The following is a 19,084-nucleotide window of genomic DNA, read 5'->3' on the forward strand; positions in this document are numbered from 1 at the left end:
TGCATGGTGGTTGATGACCTGTTTTCATTCATCGCGCTTTTTTTGGTCAAAGGTCCAAACTTCAGGTCAATAGGGTGGATTATAAAATTAAAATAGTAAAATACTGCAGTTAGGTAAAATGTAAAAGGCAAATGATATACCAAGGAAGAAATACTTGAATCGCCGGATCCATGAAAACTATGCCGACCCTGGAGAAGGTACTAAACCTTCAACCTCTTACACGTCTTTATTTAGGACCTGCACGCAGAAGCACACGTAAGTAGCCGCGTAGAACTTAAAATTAGGTGAAAGATGTAATATTTGACATTGATGACCTAGGATGTCATGACTCTTTGGTTTCATACTGTGACACATGACATGAACCTAAGCTCCGTTGCAACCTTCTATTAACCCGAATCTTGGCCACTGAAACACTGCGGATGAAATAAATAACTAATACGTCAAAAGTGCAACAATAGCATCAAACAAATGCAGGCCATATAATTTTCGACAAACAAAAAAACCGCCATGGCTAACACCATCTCCCAACTATCGGAAAATACTAAAGTTAAAAGAAACATTCAACATAATGATTGCAAAAAGTACCTAAATGGTAAAATAAAGCATAAAATCATAAACCTGGGGTTCATTTATAGTACACAGATGGACGGTACATAGTATTGGTATGAGTATAAGAGGTCTGTATTCGGCCCCACCACAGCCATCTTTCAAACCTAACCTTAGAAACATGTGACATAACAAACATGTCAATGAAACAACCATAATAATACTAACAAATAGCCAGACAGATCTAAAGGTTCCTACGACATAACCTCTTAACTAGTCTGGAACTGCTTAAGTGCCTACCAACTTAGCCTGAAACTAAGATGTGTTCCAAGTCATGTGGGAATTAAAGGCGACACATGACCCAAATAACTTTTGTGCATAAATAATACCCACGTTAAAAAAAAAACTGGATTCGTTGGTTACTAAATAACATAGCAAATACTGGAATGCCAGGCAAAAAGAGAGGAACAGCCTAATTTAGAAAAAAAAAGAAAGAGACTAAACATGTACATCTAAAGCCAGAAACTCACTTACCGATGCTACGCCATGCGACGCTACCCGATGCTACCCGACGCCTTGCCACGTTTTGGTGGGGTGTGCACATCTATCCGACGCAAGCACACGTCGCGTACAGTCCACAGCGTTTATCACAATAATCACTATCACAATCGCAACGCATCTTTTGTTCTTAATGCACTATTTTGAGCAAAACCTTGTAATAAATTGTTAGTTAAATTTTATGAGCACAACCATTTAATAAATTGTTTGTTAAACTTAATTGTTTTAAATAAAGTTTCTCGTAACCATCATAATTAAACAATGTTTATAAAAACTTATGCATTTTTGATCTCGTTTAATTTGGTTTACATTAACTAAACAACATGTTGTAATTAATATAACGACAAAATAACATGTACTTAATTTGAAATAAACTACAAAAAATATGAGACTCCTGTTCTGATGCTACCCGTCATTAGAAAATGGTGTAATTTTACGAGCAAAACTATGAAATAAGTGTGGTGATTAGTGACCTTTAATCGATATTTATTTAGAAATCGTGAGATGCAGTCTGGTGTGATGTTAATTTGGTTTATATGAAAATAAGTATGTTGTAATTAATATTACGACAATAATACATGTAGTTTGAATAAAAATATGAGTGTCTGGTTATTTTGTCTTCGACTGTACTCGATGCGACCCGATGAAAATCTGGACAGTGGGGATCGCAGAGCGTCGGGTAGATTAGCGTGGCATAGCATCGGGTAGCGTCGCATGGCGTAGCATCGGGTAAGTGTGTTTCTGGCTTAAAGCTTAATCTTTTCATACTCTGGTTCGCTTATTCTCGCTGGTTTTGCCCGAAGATCATTTTTGCTCATTTGGCCTGTTATTAGACGCGTCCCTTTTTTAATTTCTAATTGTGAAAATAAGTCACACCTTTTCAGGAACTAATTCAATTATAATAGAATTATAAATATTATTGTTTATTGATTAATAGAACGTATTTTATTCAAAAAGTTGTAAAGTGTGTTCCCGGCTTTAGGGTGCTTCAGTAATAATATGCCTCTTTGTAAATAAGACTACTAACATGACCGATTATGTATAGAGGAGCCTGAGACAGCATAGCACGTCCTGTCTACAATAGCTAGGATAATAAGAGCATGTCATATAAGTCTTTATTGAGCAATGTCGACCTCGATAGCAAAACTCCCGAGAAGACATAATATACGAATGTTTAAGTGGAAAAGGGAGAATATCTACTGCTCCAAAAAGAAAGAGCAACCAATGGAAAAAGAACCAGTCAGAGGCTGACTCCTGTGATACCTGCACGTCTCAAAACCCAAACTGTTCACAAAATCACCAAAGTGATCAAAAGGTTGAAAGTGTAAAATCAAAAGGTAAACTCGTACTCTGGCAGCTCGGCTCAGGTAAGATTGTGATTATTATGGTACTTCGTATATTTCATTGGAAACATAAACGAAGAGAAACTATGCAAAACTCAAACAGATACCAAAAACAAATAAACTGGATGAGGAATAAACATATCAGATTAAAACGAATAAAACCATACCCACAGTCCTAGAAAGGGGACTGTTATCCTGGAAACATTCTTTGTAACATCCTAGCCGTTGGTGTTCAAACAGCTCCAAAACAAGTCTGGGTTATTACCAGATTCATTAAGAAAGAACACCTCAGTTCTTCAATGGGAATGCTTATGTCATAGAATATCTTTAAAAGGGGTTGCACTGGCAAAACACTTTTCAAAATCAGACTGCGAAGAACTAGAAGCTTTAGCTCGAAATAGTCAGTGAATGCATCCAACATCTCTAAAAGCTGAAAAAACAGATATCTTGGGTGCCAGAGCAAAAGGTGTTCTGGGTAATGAACAAGAGATAACAGAGGATGATCTGCAAGACCAAACATAGACACAGAACCTATGTTAGGATTAGAAGATCAAACACAGACTCCTCCAATTCACAACGGATCCACAAAAACAAAAGGAGAATTGGACGAACAATAGAGGTGCCAGACACAGGAACGGTCATCATAACGGGCCAAATCACTGGGTCTGAAAAAGTAAAACTCAGTTGAGTGATACGGTCCACTGGCATCTGAGAAAACACAAGGGTCTATTTAACAATGTCTCCATTTGAAGGTAATCCAATGAAGAAGAAGAGAATGCCACCTATATCATCTCCGAATGCAAACCTTAAAGCCATAACCTAGGTTACCAAGAAGGCCCGGGGGAAATGTTTTTCATTCAATGACCTACTCCTTAAAAGAAGGATCGGGTCAATTGAATTATACTAAAGAATAAAGGAAAAAAGCTGCTTGGGAATATAAAATTGTAAGAATTATCATCTTCATCATGGGCGCAATGGTAGAAACTGAAAAACATAATTAACGGTCTCTTGTCTCCCAGGGTATGGAAGAAATTGACATATTAATGTAGAAGCTGGCAAACTAAACAGTAAAGGCTCAGCATTATCAAAGAACCATATCATTCTGGAAAATCCTGTTTTCCCAGATAATGCTTAGTAGTTTTATTTGTGGTAGCCACATATAGTTACCGCTAGATGCCACTACCGCTGACGGAATGTTCTCGACCTGTAGCAAATCACAGTAGAGCCCTTCCGAATATAAACAGGGGCACTGCTCCACTAAAACCAGACTCGTAGGAGAATCGTTTCTTCAACGAGCTCTGACTAATCATTAATAGACATTGCAGCAACGACGAGTTCTCGCCTATCACTAATGAAGCACCTGTGACGATGGCAAGGGTACTCTCAGCGTTAGCCTCGAACTCGCCTTCTCAACTTAGCCGACCCGGCTACAGGCAAAACGCTGCACTCGCACTACTGCTGCACCCTTTTACCGATTGGCTGCTCGTCCATTGGACCGAACTACGACGGCCGTTCAACAGCCGAACTATTTGACCAAACGGACGACCGGCAATGTAGCCGAACGCCGTGGTCCACTGTAGCCGATTTTCGTCAGTTCACGACATAGCCCAAATGGATGTTGAAGATTTGTAACTGCTCGAAAATTCTTAGTTTACATACAAATGGAATGAAAGAAGTAAACAAAAATATTGGAAGTTCCATTTCTAAAGCTATCCTTGACCATAGTTTACGCTGGACATCTCTCCGATGATAGAGTGGATCACGCATGTCCCAAGAGCCTGCTCCTCAATCGCACTTATCAATTTTTCGCAATCCATCGAAATGAAAACGAAATGATGAGCGTTTGATGTCACGTGGTTGCAGTTGAAGTCGAAGTAACCATTCGGCCGAATAGGACTGTAAAATCCAACTTTATTTGGATCGGAAAACTGTAAAATCCAACTTTATTTGGATCGGAAAGTACTTCGGCCGTACACGGCCCAACACGACTGAACGAATTGGTTCTAATGGACGCGTGCACATTCGTTTCTTCGCTTTTGGATCATCCGGCCCTATGTGCAAGTTCGGCCTACCTTAAGGTGGCCATTCACGATCGCTCCAAGCAGTCCAAACGGAGCGACGCCGTTCCAAAAACCACGTCAATGGCAAAACTGAACTGGAGTGCCCGGCTGTGCCAAATATTCGACCGGTCCAAACTCCATCACGCCACTCCAAATATCTACGGCGCGACGACGGCATGGCGCGTTCGTGAATGGGAAAACCTGGCGTGGAGGGTGGGGATTTTGGCGCGGTGGCTTGGTCGTGAATGGGAAAACCCTGGTTTTTTTGGCGCAGTCTCCGTCTTTCTGTCACTGGGCAAACATCTCCGTCGTACATTCTCAAAAAGTCAAAAACGTTTATTCTTTATTGGTAATGACATCCAATCGAGATTTTATTGTTGAGGTGATTGAATTGTATGAAAGTTTACCATGTTTATGAAAGTGGTGGACAATGATTGTATTACCATGATAGAAATAAAAAAAATTCGATCCTCAACCAGTTGATCGACGTTTTCAAAACAAAGGATACAAATGCAATGAGAGATGCGGGATTGATAACCCCTAACAATGAGATAGGAGGAGATAGAGGGAAAAGAGTCATATATGACCACACGCAACAAAACGTAAGAACATGCATTTTAATTAAAAATGAACTACAATGCCTAATCACTTAGCTCTGTTCTAGGGACCAAACAGCAATTAGGCTAAACTACATGAAGGAAGGAGTTAAGATGGACGTGATGATGGCCTCAACTTACATGCCTTATGACTCACCGGGACCTCCACCACCAATAGAAACTGAGGACCTGGTACAGTACTGCAGGCACAAAAACCTACAGTTGATCATTGTAGCTGATGCAAACTCACACAATGAGGTATGGAACAGCACAAACACTAACAAAAGAGGTGAGAAGCTTTTAGAATTCTTAATAACTAATGATTTAAGTATTANTGAAACAACCCTCACCAAAATTGGCAAAAACACTGCTGCAATTGGAGAGGGCAAAACTCAGAGGAGTGGTGGGACTACTAACCGGTCACTGGTATCTGAAAAAACATCTACACAACATGGGTATATACAGCGATGACCCCATTTGCATATTATGTAATGAGGAGGAGAAAACAGCCACTCATATCATCTTCGAATGCGAAGCAACAGCTCAATGGAGGTTTAACCTAACGTACGAAAAAGACTCAGGGAACCAAATTGCAGCAATAACAGTCCATGACCTGATACTTCTGAGAAGAAGGATTGAGTCTATTGACTAAACTAGGGAACTGGGAAGGTACAATAAGCCAGAAGGCTGCAGTGCCTGGGGAATACAAGCCCCGCTTCCCGGCATCCCTTCCACCATACCATACCATACCTAACAATGATCAAAAATCGTAGTAGAGAACTTAAGTTCTTTGTAGTTCATCCGTGTAGCGAGAAATCGTAATGTGGTTGCCAACCTTGCATGTTGTGATGATTTCTCTCATGACTGTCTTTTGTTTTCTAATCACGGGAGTAACAAGCTGGAGTAAATATAAATAAGACGTTAATCTTTTTTTTTGTAAAGTTTTGGTTGAAATGAAAAAATAGTGTCACGAGGGGATTCGAATCCACGACATTCGGCTAAATACGCCGCTGCGCTAACCACTTGAGCTATCCTGACTTCGATAGTTCGATCCACTCGGGCACCAACTCCCCATCTCCACCTACAACCTTTCGAATTTTCTCTCTTTTTGCCATTTTTTGGTGTCGGAGAGGATCGAAGTCACCTTAGCTCAAGTGGTAGAGCAGCGGCGTATTTAGCCGAAGGCCATGGATTCAATCCCGCTCGTGGCACTAGCTTTGAATTAATTGATTGAAAGAAGTAATTTGGTCAATAGAACACTAAATAAAATTAATAAATAAGACGTTTCATCCATCCTTAAATAGTTCCTCCAATCAGCGGGTTCAAGGGAAAGATCTTTCATCAAACTGATGTGGATATTACGGCTACTGTTCAGGAGATACTTCTTACACCATTTCCTCTTCGATTTTTTGCTTTTAATATGTAAATAAACAGAAGAGTAGCACAAGAGATCGTCATCCATTTTGAGAAGGTAATTCACTGGTTGAAGTTCGGAGCGACTTACTGTGGAGCAGTCGTGAATGCCCCCTCAAATTTCAGGCACTCCAAATGGAGCTGTACGGCTTGGCGCGGTTCCATTTGGAGTGATCGTGAATGGCCACCTTTAGAGTCAGCCGACTCACTGCCCCGGACCTCAGGTAACTGCTCTCTCTATCAACAGGCACACACACTCGATCCCGGCCTCGACAAATCCTCTTCACGCCACGCTCCCAAATAACATCGGCCCTTTTCAGGGCCACTAAAACAACCAGTCGCAAAAGATTGTTTTTAGGAGTTAAATATCACAATTGATGATTCGTTATGAGTTACGACGAAACGAAAATTGCTGGGTTCGAATCAAGCGCGCTTCAACCAGCCAACTATGTTTCTGCAGCAGTACAGATGTCAAACTTACACTTCATCTGCAAGCACCCAGGATAATCGGCAGCTTCTGTCCTTAAAATAAATTTACAAAATATACTCGGCAGAATGTTTTACAGCATATTAGGACATCACGGGTACGACGTGACGTCTCTATCTCGCATATCTCACGTGCGGCTTCGGTGACTGTAAAACCTTTTTGGGATAATCTTTTTCAAAATCTGCCTAATTCGTGACCTAGTTTACTCATTTTTAAACAATTGCAACAAAATCTCCTTCTGAATACATTATTCAAGCCGGTCAAAAAGATGAAACTTAATTAAGCTTATAAGAACCTTAAAAACTTAACTATGCTGATCATACTTGATTTTACTGATACAATCTGATAAAGACCAGATTTTGTCAAAACTTTCACTACTCCAACCCCCCCAAAAAATTAAAATAGTTCATCTAAACTGCCCAAAAAAGTGTAAGCAAAAGCTAAAAATGCTTCTAATCACAAGAATATAAATAAAAAATTAATAATTAATCAAATTTATTCAGATATATAACTGGAAAGGACAAAAACGCAAGATGGGTTGAACAGAGGGTGGTAACGGTAGAAAGGATGCCTGGGGTCCCATGGTGTAATGGTTAGCACTCTGGACTCTGAATCCAGCGATCCGAGTTCAAATCTCGGTGGGACCTTTGCCTTTTTTTTACCTCCGACGATCAATAAAATTATTTTACACTCATCTTTATTATTTAAGATAAGAAATAAAAATAATACGATAATAATAATTATTATAGATGTCTATTGGTGTCTCATTATCAAAACCATTATTTATTATTTATTTATTCTTAATTTTAAAAAAATAATAAGTAGTCTAGTCAATAATTAATAATTCGTATCTGCACGATATCTTTTTTATAAATTCATCATGGAACTCACGGCAAAATGTTCGTGTCGGAAAAGTCCGGTGGGTCCGCTTTACGCTGCAAGTTCTGAACCAGCACGATATCATTTTTTTACGAGTTTCATTCAACTTAAGAAATCGATATTAATGTAAATAGGTGAAATTTTGAATTATTCGTCCTTCATGAGCAAAATTGCAAGTTGCAAACTGAAACGTTTGAAACTTACAAAAAAGAAAAAAAAAGTTTCTCGTTATCAACGATCAAAAACACGGACGTTTCGAACAAATATCAATAAAAATATCATATTGTTTCGGTCAATATTTTTATACACAACTTTTCGATAAAGCATAATTAGATTTTTCAGCTGGCAGGAATTTAAAAGACAATCATTTTAAAAAATAAAACATTTTTGTTAAGTTGTTTTTAATTTAATGTAAACATTAATATTTAATTCATCAGAATAGCCAAAAAATTATATTCTTCCTTGTGAAAATTTTCTAAAAATCTTATTCCCAAAAGAACCCTAGGTAAGACTTCTCAAAACAGCATAATTTCGTGCCGTCAAAGTCGCGCATTTTGCAAAATTATTGAGTGGTTTTGCATCTGCATCTGCACGCTAACAACATAAAGAATATTTTTTACCGTAGCGATTTCGGTCTATGTCACTTGTTACACGATATATGTATAAGCATAATATGGTGAAATTTTGTCAACAACTTTTCGAGATACATACGAGATACGAGAGAACATTCTAACCGTTAAAAATTAAAGGTAGTTACCTTTCGCAAATGCAATCATCAGAACAGTTTTACTGTTATAGATTTTTGTATGAATAATCTACGGTATTTTTACAAATTGATGCAGGACAGTATCGATATTACGATATATAAACGCTTCTTCCTTTCTTAACCTAAATAGCTCAAAAACTCTTCTAGTTGTTTTGAAAAGTAGAAAAAACAACACACTTTACCTCAAGTTTTCACTACACTTTCTAAAGCAAAATATCAAAATCGATACAGAAATGCTGGGTATGTTTTGTTAATACATGGAATCTTAACCTCCTAACGTTGAAGATTAAATAATCGATATTATAAATATGGAAAATCGATTCACAGTACTATGGATATCATTATACGTTAAGAAGATAACAAGCATCAAAAATACTACATTGAAAAGTCGAAAAATTCTCACTTTTGGTTGTAAATAGTTTATCTTTAAGGACAAAATGACAAATATCGATACACAAATGCTGGACATTTTGGAAATAATATCGATTCTCTTAACCTCCGAGTTAAGGTTAAGGTTGAAAGTTAATGTTCATGCTACATATGAAAAATCTATTCACAGTATATTGTTATTATTAAAAAATAATAAAGTTATAAGCTTTAAAAATGATATATTGAAAAGTCGAAACAAATTTTCACTTCTAGTTGAAAATAATTTACCTAAAGAGACAAGATGACAAATATCGATATTAAAATGCCGGAGTTTTTAATCAAAATATCGATTCTCTTAACATCATCGCGTAAGTCTAACCTTTTAGGTTAAATAATCGACATCATATGTATGAAAAATCGATTCACAGAAGTATCGATGTTATAAGTTCTGAAGCTAATAATCTTTAAAAATTATACATTAAAAAGTTGAAAAAGGTCCGTTCTCCGATGTTGGAAATAGTTTATTAAAGAATTTGATTCAGAAATGCCGGACTTTTTGATCACAATTACGATTTGAGCATACCCCGTTTGGTTTAATCGGCACCTCCTTCTATTGTTATCCACCTTAAGAAGCTAAAAAACCTAAAAGTCCGGTCATTATTGTTCATTGAAGAGGCCAAAAAGAAGTCCTCATATCTAATTGTCAATGGAAGATCTGTGAAACATTAATATTACAACATCTATACCGAAATGACGGATATTTCGTTCAAAATATCGATTATTACCCAGTTTAATAATTCGAGAGTAAACATTTTCATCTAATCACCTAACTTAATACTAACGTTTTAAGTTAAATAATTACTATGTGATACATATAATAAAAATCAAGTTAAGTAATTCCTATGATACAGGAAGGCTTAACGCCCAACATGCCGGTCGCACTTGAGGGGTCAAAACAGTTTACCAAGTTTTTTCATGTTACTGTCAATTGAAAAGCCATTTGGTATGCTGGTATTCGAACCAGGATCTCTAGAGTGGCAAATAGGAGTCGGACGTCCTAACCACTCTACTACCGCGTACTAGTTTTAATTAAAATATTATTAAAAGCCAATTCAGTGTTATGCGCTCAAAAGCTTCAAAATGAAGTCTTCACTCTACTTGGCACTACACGATCTGCAGGAACAAAAGAATCTGTAATGCTGGATTTTGTGGTCATAATATCGACTCTCTTACCTTGCACGTAAAGACTAACTTTCTAAGTTAGTTTGTGAAAAGTCTATTCTCACTAGTATCGATAATTTGATATAAGTTAAGAAGCTATAAAAATTCTAAAGTGAAAAGTACACTTCTAGCTGTTTACCTAAATAGAAAAAAAATCACAAAAACCAATAAATAAATGCAGGTGATGTAAGTTATTTAAGTTAAAACATCAATTCTCTTAACCTTCTAGTTTAAGGCTAACGTTGTAGGTTAAATAATCGATATGTGTTACATTAAAAATAGATTATCGGTAGTATCGATATTATGATATTCTTAAAACGTTTTCTTAGTTGATTTGTGAAAAGTCTATTCTGACTAGTATCAATAATACTTTGATATAAGTTAAGAAGGTTTAAAAATTCTAAAGTGAAAAGTAGAAAAAGAAGTCCCCACTTCTAGCTGTTTACCTAAATGCAGGTTATGTAAGTTAAAACATCAATTCTCTTAACCTTCTAGTTTAAGGCTAACGTTGTAGGTTAAATAATCGATATGTGTTACATTAAAAATAGAATATCGGTAGTATCGATATTATGATATACTTAAAGAAGCTCAAAAACTTCACAAATCCACTTGTTATTGTACATTGGAAAGGTCGTCACTTTTATGTTGTTGTTTCTAGATTGCCTTAAAGGAAAAAATTACAAATCGATACAGAAATGAGACAGTTTATTTCTTACTTGTCTTACCTGTTAAACAAAATAAAAACGTATCAGAGCTGGAATATTTTTAAAGCACCAACAACCAGTGCTCAACCTGTTCTTTATTGTTAACAAAGTAAGATATTTATTGTGCTGAGAGGCGAGAACCCCTCAAAAGCCACCCCTTCGCTTTTACGGGCTGGCAAACGTCATTTCTGGTCTCTTCCCATGTTAAGAGGGGTGCGAAGAGGAAACTGCACACAGAAGGGGGCGAATAGTTTCCTAAATAAAGTTTCACTTTCTTGGCAGGGCTTAAAAATAGCTTGGGGCTCTCGACCGGGAACGACTTGGACGTCCTGTTGACGATTCGGGATTCTCGAAGTGTTGAAACAGGAAAAACGATTTACGGATTTAAAGAGGCATTGGTAAATTCATATTGGACCAAAACGAAGTGAGAGAATTCGACCCAAGTTTAGTATTACTGATGAAGTCCAGCTTAATATTGAACGGCACTCATCATTACCATCATTACCTGTCCCGTGATGTTCCAATAGTTCTCCTATAAAATTGGCAAAACACTTCTGGCACTAGATACTATTACTATATTTTCATCAAAAAATCGTCATGAAAAGATAAATTCATTTTTTCTTTAATACGATATAAAAATATATATATTTTTTTAAGGATCTTCTACCTAAGAGAAAGCTGAAGTTGGTTATTTTATTATTATGCAAAATTGAACATTATGACCATTAATTAAGGTTTTTAGTTGAGATGAAAAAAAGTTAATGGCACGAGAGGGATTCGAACCCACGACCTTCGGCTTGATACGCCGCTGCTCTACCAAAAAAATGGCAAAAGGAGAGAAAATTCAAAAGGTGGGGTTGAGATGGGGAGTTGATGTCCGAGTGGATCGAGGTCACGATAGCTCAGGTGGTAGAGCATCGGCGTATCAAGCCGAAGGTCGTGGGTTCGAATCCCTCTCGTGCCATTAACTTTTTTTCATCTCAACTAAAAACCTTAATTAATTGTAATGATTTAATTGGTCATGCGGACCACGAAATTAGGGAATTATGACCATTACAGAAATGACTTTGAATAAAGGTTTATTTTATTTGAACCCTTTTCAGAATGAAAAGACTTGGGCCATTCAATGGGCATTAAACCATTGTTGGGAATATTTTTCTTGGGTTGTAAAGGGTAAAAAAGTAAAAAGGGAAATGTGACGAGTGAAGATTGAACTTTCTTCTGCAAGGTCTCCGGGGAATGTACTCACGATGACGCATTTTCGCTTTATTGCAAAATCGAGTGAGTTATAAAAAGAAGAAGGATCCCCGAGGTGACTCTTATCACGACTGCCTTAATATTTTCTTATTATAAAGGTAATCTAAAGCTCCTTTTCAAACTTTTCCCCCTGGGTTGCACGTCCAAAATTGTGAAATATTTAAATATAGAGGGTGTGAAAGCTTCTCTTAAGTAGACATGATATAAAACATGAGAGAAGAGTTCTAGTTAAATTTCCTTAGTACCGAGTTAATGAACTTTTTTTCGCTTTTGCTATAGATCTGTTCGCAATTTATGACATGACAAAGACAAAAACGAGGGTCGAAGGCTGGCAAGAGCATTCCATTCCGTTTTTAAGCATGATGTATCGTGTGTATATCGCGTTACGAGAAGGACGAAGCACGTGCTTTCCATGAGAGGTGTAAGCCGTAAGCACGTTTACCCTGGTACAAACTGCCGGCGTGGACTCTGGATAAGGCACGTCAGCCCATTCTCACGCCGCGCCGGCCGGGACGAGGTACAGGATTCGAGACTATACCAGCATCGTCATTGTCTCGAAGGTCAGAGGTCTTCGGGTGGAGGAACGGGAAAGGAAATGGACGGGTGATTAAAGTAGCTCGTGCTCGGAGAGCCGGATAATGCGAAACAACGACGATTCGACGCTGAAAGAAAACCTTTTAGTGCGCGAAGTTTAATGTGTTAATTATTGTATCGAAAGGGTTGCAATTGGGCCAAAAAAATAACTTAATCCATTGGCGTACAAAATTGAAAGAATTCAAAAGAACGATTGAATTCAAAGAGTGATCTAATAAAGGCATATTTTATAAGAAAATGTGTTTCAGTAAACGAGAATGTGTGATTATGGCCCTGAAGATGATCTCAATAAAGTTCAAACGTTGGCACGATAAAGAAAATGTTTTTCTGAAACCTATCACACCAGACCGCATCTCACGATTTCTGAATAAGTAAACGAGAATGTATGAATGAAAGCTTGAACGTAATGAAAACGTTTGCGAATGAAATCCACTCAGTAAGTTGTAAGGAGAAAAGTGTATAACGTATGAGTGTAAAGGAATGAGTTTATGAATGAAGAAAAAGTTACTTTGAGACCGATTGAACGATTGAGTGAATAAATGTGTGAGTTTGTGAATGATCAGGAAGCGAATGGCTTAATGAAAAAAACAACTTTGTAAGTTAGTGAATGTCATTTGAATAAATGAATTAAATAGTGATGGTTTAGACATTGTAAATGAGACGGCTGGTTCGAAGTACAGAGTGACAAATTGAATTATTAAGTTAGTTTAAAAGGGACTGAACGGAAAAGTTACCTACTTATCATTGGAGAGAGTAGATGAATGAGTATATGGGAACGCGTGAGCATAATCAACTGAGCGATTGAGTGTATGTGGTGTGAATAAGTCAGTGATCGCACCAAATAGAGAAATTAGTATAAATGAATGGTTAAGGCAGTGAAGGGGTGAACTAAGTAAGTGGATGATTCGAAGTTGGAGTGATTAAAAAGCGAAATAAGTAATTGAATGAATTAAAAATTAAGCGATTGAGTGAAGGAATGGAATAGTGAATGTGTGATTGGGTGAATTATTCTTCCTACTATAATAAACTGTGTGATTGAGCGAATGAGTCAGTTCGTTTGTGAAGAAGTGAATGATTAAACAGAAAGAGAATGAATGAATCTGTGAGTTTCAAGTAAGTGATCGAGTAAATGCATGAATTTGTCATTTGGGAATGAATGGATGAATAAGTGATTTTATGTACATGTGCGAGTAGTGAGCATATTAAAGTGAACGGTGGTCATGGAGCGGTGGAATGCGCAAAACTGTACGTGAATGATTGTCATTTAGTGAGCGACTCATTGAAATATGTGAATGATTTGAGGAATTCAACGACAGTGTAACTTCGATAAACAAATAAGCGATTTAGTAAATGAAGTAGGGAACGTGCAAACGAACCATTTTACCAGAATATTTTAATTTAATCAAACGAGAAAATGAATGAATGTGTCAGTTAGTAATATGTTAATGGTTACATGTGTGAGTATAATCAAGAGATTGATCGAGTGAATGTGTCAGCTAGCAATGTGTGAATGAGTAGATGTGCGAGTATAATGAAGAATGCGATGACGTGAATGTGCCAGCTGGTAATAAGGGAATGAGTATACTAATGAAAGCGATCGAGTGAACGTGAGTCAGGGAGGGGAGTGAGGAGTAATCAAACCTGCAAGTCAATGATTATTGATCATACATAAATCAAGTTGGCGAATAGGTAAATATGGAAGTGAGTAATCAGGTGATCAAACGAACTAAAAGAACAAATAGGTGTTTTAATAATTGAACTATTGAGTTAGTTGAGTGAAGCCATTTTGACTGAAAGCATCGTCGGACGATGTAAAGCCGAAGGAAGCAGAAGCAGAGCAAGGCGGATCCAGAGTTCCTATTTCGATAAGATCGTTGACACTTTTCAACGATCAAGCATTAGATCAGATTATGGGTTTGTTCTAACGGAGGAGCCACCACATCGCAACCGCAACCGTCACATATTCAAATCGACACCAAACTGCTGTCACGTATGACCCGGGCGTCAACCTCTCATTTTTTTTCTCACTCACTGACATCTTTAGATGAGAGCATGTAATTTGTAAACCTCGAGACCGATTGTCGTACTTTACGACGTTGTAATAACGGGGCCGGGTTCACAGCGTTTAACGAAAACATTCCACCACAGGAACTAGTGAAACAATAACTTTTACTTGCAGTACTCATAAGCGAGTTTACTAAAAAAAAAACAATTGTTGATCGTCATTTAGCTGCTAGATAACAAAGAGGAATAATATTAAACCAAATTGTTATTCTGGAGGGATTTAGGTAGTCAGATGATACACGGACAATATAATCCAGACTGATTACGATAGCCGGCTCTAAGCTCGAAATACTTAGTTGGCCCATTAATCCTGAATGTTTAACAGCAAAATGATAATTAGCCTTTAATGCTTACAATGGTTGTGAAACATGTATATATCGTGAGAAGACGATTTTTTGTATAGCTAATTAGTTGTGTAACTTATTGATAATTAATTGTGTAAAGATTATTGAATTGTACTTTACTGAACGATTACAATAAGGATTGGAAAGTCACATTTATTCCCCCTCCAAAATAAAGCTTTAGAAATAGAAAATAGTGAACCGGACGGTAGCACCTGCCATCTCGATTAAAGCCCCACGTAGAGCACTGTGGGGAGGTTTGCAAATCGCGGTGCTACAAGGGGTGGTCAATAGTCAGAAGTTAACCTTTTATGGAACTATGTTGTATTAGAGCAAGACTATCATTAGCGATTTGGTTAAAAGGCTCGCGGAAAATTCCATAAGTGTGATAGTTTAGATTGGCGTCAAATCAATCAGAGTTGCCAATATACGGGCAGAAACAGACAACTCAGCCGCCCTTAACTCACGAGATTTCTTGCTTCTAAGCAACTTTGGGCCAGAAAGGATTAAATTAAAAACTGAATATGAAAATGTAGCAATTTGTACAAGATGCAGTGAAGAAACATGTTGGAGATAAAAGATTCCAAGATGGCATTAGATTGCAGCCAAAAAAAATCAGACACGGAAGAAGCATTGGTGGAAAAACTTGCATCCGCACTAAACTCATGGGATGGGTCCCAGTTCGTGGGGGAGTAGAAGACTACGAGAAAGCGGATGCCCTTGCAATAAAAGGTCTTGCACTGATAGGGCCCGACATCTTCTGTGGCATAGGAATCCACACTATCGATGAGTACCTCTGACAGAAATATAAAAAGAAAATAAGGGAACAATGGAATTCACTCATTGGGCACAAACAATCCAAGAACCAAGAACTTTGGAATGAGGTAACAGAAAAAACTGCGAATACCAACAGGAATCTTAACAGGACTGAAAACTAAAAAGAAGATTGGCATAACCCAACACGGCAAGTGCTGATCAGGCAAAGAAGCAGAGAAACACCAACACACCTACTAGCAAAAAGGAGTTCCATTTGCCCGCAGGTGGAAGTGTTTTGGGACGTATAATGTAACAGTAGAAGAAAGTCCACCACTGAAAGCTTACAACAGCTCTTAAAGAGCGCAGTATTAACACACCCAAACTTTACATCTACATCTACTGCTAAACTCATGGCATAATGTGACACTGGACAGTTGGTCAGAACTCAGTTACAGAGTTAGTCACTGAGGAGAGAGCTTTGGTCTGGCTTTGGCTTATGTACCTCCTTTATGGATTTGTAGTTGATAAACGCTGTTTTTACAATCATCAACTTTTTTACTGCTCCAATGATAGATTGAGAGAAAAACCAATGTCAATCCTTACAGTTATCCGTCTCTTCCCACTTGCATATCACCCTATTTATTTTGTTCCCTTGACTGATCTATCGATCTTTTCTCATTTCTACCGACAGACACAAAATCAAAAAAGTAAGTTTTTGGGCGTTGATATCGGGTTATAAACGCCATAGGTTGTGCTCCCTTTCGAAAAGTCACCGGGCTGTTATTTCAGAGGAGCCTGTTGAGGCGTAAATGATAGCGAGAAGGGGTTGAGCTCGTGTTAACACGCCTAATTACTTCTGTGGCAGGCTGGTTTGAGACTTCTGAACATAACCCCCAAGGGTGTAGTAATAATTGCTTTAATAACTTTTAACATAATCTATAAATGGAGGAGTTTTCATTTCTCCAATTGTTCCCCAGTGTTTGCAATATGGTGATGTTAATGGAGGCTATAAAGGAGAGTAGAAGTAGGTTGGTGGTTATTATTCTGACATAGTTGATAAAACAAAGCATAGAATTGTTCCTGTGTTTCTTCACACAAGAAAGCGTGTCTAAATTAAAAACGCATATTTTACAATTACAATGTCTTCTTTTTGTCAATTTTCTACAATTTCTCCAGGCGCGACAGGCTCATTGCGCAACGTCTTTTAGCAGCTTTGAAAACGGAATTTACAACCAGGGCCTCGTGAACCAGTTCGGACTCGAATTTTCTACTCGGATTACAACGGGAAACATTTTTTTCACGGAAAATAGAATGAGGAAGAAAGTTGGAAAGGTCGCGGTTAAAATGCATAAAACAAATCAACCGTGAAGAACCCGGGAAGGCGAATAATCTTGGATTAACATTCCTGGATTTGTGTTTTTCAAATTATAATCAGAGCCATTTTTATTATCCGAGCTTTAGTAGGATATAAAACATGGAGCTCGTATTGTTTGGTCGTTTTCGATCACCTTGATCATCCAGTCTCGCTTGTTTTTACTATGGCATCTATAAAAAGTCAAACGTAACAAGAAACACATGAAAGATGATCCGAAACGGACAAACTACAGTTGTATATTCCGTTTATTCCTTTATTGTCTTATCGTCCGCATACCAGCTAAGTCCCCAGACGTCTCCAGATTAATGCTCCAGGTTGCATTTATTATGCCCATATGGGTCACCTCGCCGGCTCGAAGTCACTAGATCAACATCCAGACATCACATGTTTGTGCAATTGCAGTAGTTAGTAGACAAGATAATGCTCTATTTTTCTTGTACCCCCTAGCTAGACTATTCATATAACATAAAAACCATCGGCCCCGGCGTACTACCTAATTTAGTCAAACGACTTAGGGATGGTTAGGGATGGTTAGGCCCATCGACTTGGCCATACCAATCAGACTAGGCAGACCAAGATCTTATAGATAAGGTCTAAGGTTAACCAAAAACAAAATCAAATAGATTTTTCCTGTGGCTGGTCAGGTCACCTGCTAAGATCGGCTTTTTGCGTCCTGTAATACATTCCGCAGTCCCTTTTTTAATATAGCAAGGAAGGTTGAACCTTTTTTGTGAGATGTTATCCGAGAGTATGAATTGATATCAAGGCAGATCCTTGTCTTGCAAGGTCATCATTTTCTAAACTCCTGCTTAGTAACAAGGGTCTGGTGTGTTGTTGAATGCCATGGTTTATATTATTGCATCTACGAAAGGTCCTGCTCAAAGAGAAACGCAAGGAAGATTTGATGTTAGACCAAGATATCGGAAACTGCTAAACTATGGTTACATGGACAGCCTTGTAGGCTATAACCAGACACCTCCCGATTAATGTTCCCGGTTGTATTTGCCCAGACATGTTAACTCTTAGGAGAGATCCCTTACCAGTTACCTCGATAGTAAGGGTTCACTAACCCTAAGTTGCATAGTGATAGCCAAGAATAACCGATTTTCAGATCATCCTGGTGCGCCTGTCTTTGAAGGTCTGTAGTTCAGACCACATTTTTCTACCCTCAGTGGTTGGCCTATGCGTTTTTCTATTTGTAGGTATAAAGTATTTTTTTACTTGTCCTATTGTAAAAACAATTTGCTTGTCTTTACCTTACCTTCTCGCCTCAGAAATCTCGCTCAAATAAAAAAATGACTGTTATGAACCTTTGAATTGTACAATAGCAAACTTATAGGAACAAAGGTTGCCCAGATCACCCTCTAAGAAGAGAAACGCCTCCTGTGATATATTCTGTAGTTACGTTGGATTGTGTATATTTTTTTTATAAGATGTTATCTGGTAGAATGAAATCTTATACAGCATCACGTGGCATATCATGCAAGGGCAACAACATCATTTTCTGCAGCCCCTGTCCAGTGACGTTGGTCGTGAAGTGGTCCTAAGAAGAACCATTGGTGATAAGAACTTATCGCCGCCTGAGCCCATGGTCAAATAAGGGTGTGGTGCATGTTGGAATACGAAAGCAGTAGTGATGGAAGCTTTAGTTAGACGCACAAGCTGTCACCGCACGAGCAGTCTTAGGACCAATGGCAAGCCCGCTTAATTTGGTCCTACCATTCTGATGATGATTTCAAAGTTTAATGTACGCTT

At 37.9% G+C, this 19,084-nt stretch overlaps 1 protein-coding gene and 2 non-coding genes across 6 annotated transcripts in view; 2 read left to right on the forward strand and 1 right to left on the reverse strand.

Annotated features, from left to right (window-relative positions):
- LOC106672093 (probable Ras GTPase-activating protein) overlaps window positions 1-19,084 on the reverse strand; it is a 588,817-nt gene that overhangs the window by 418,459 nt on the left and 151,274 nt on the right. The gene's annotated exons all lie outside the window — the stretch shown is intronic.
- Window positions 7,579-7,650, forward strand: Trnaq-cug. The gene has a single exon. It is a non-coding gene; the product is annotated as a tRNA-Gln (tRNA).
- On the forward strand, window positions 11,834-11,906 carry Trnad-auc. The gene has a single exon. It is a non-coding gene; the product is annotated as a tRNA-Asp (tRNA).

This window comes from Cimex lectularius, unplaced genomic scaffold (genome assembly GCF_000648675.2).
Source record: "Cimex lectularius strain Harlan isolate CLEC.00 unplaced genomic scaffold, Clec_2.1 scaffold93, whole genome shotgun sequence".
Taxonomy (NCBI): Eukaryota; Metazoa; Arthropoda; class Insecta; order Hemiptera; family Cimicidae; genus Cimex; species Cimex lectularius.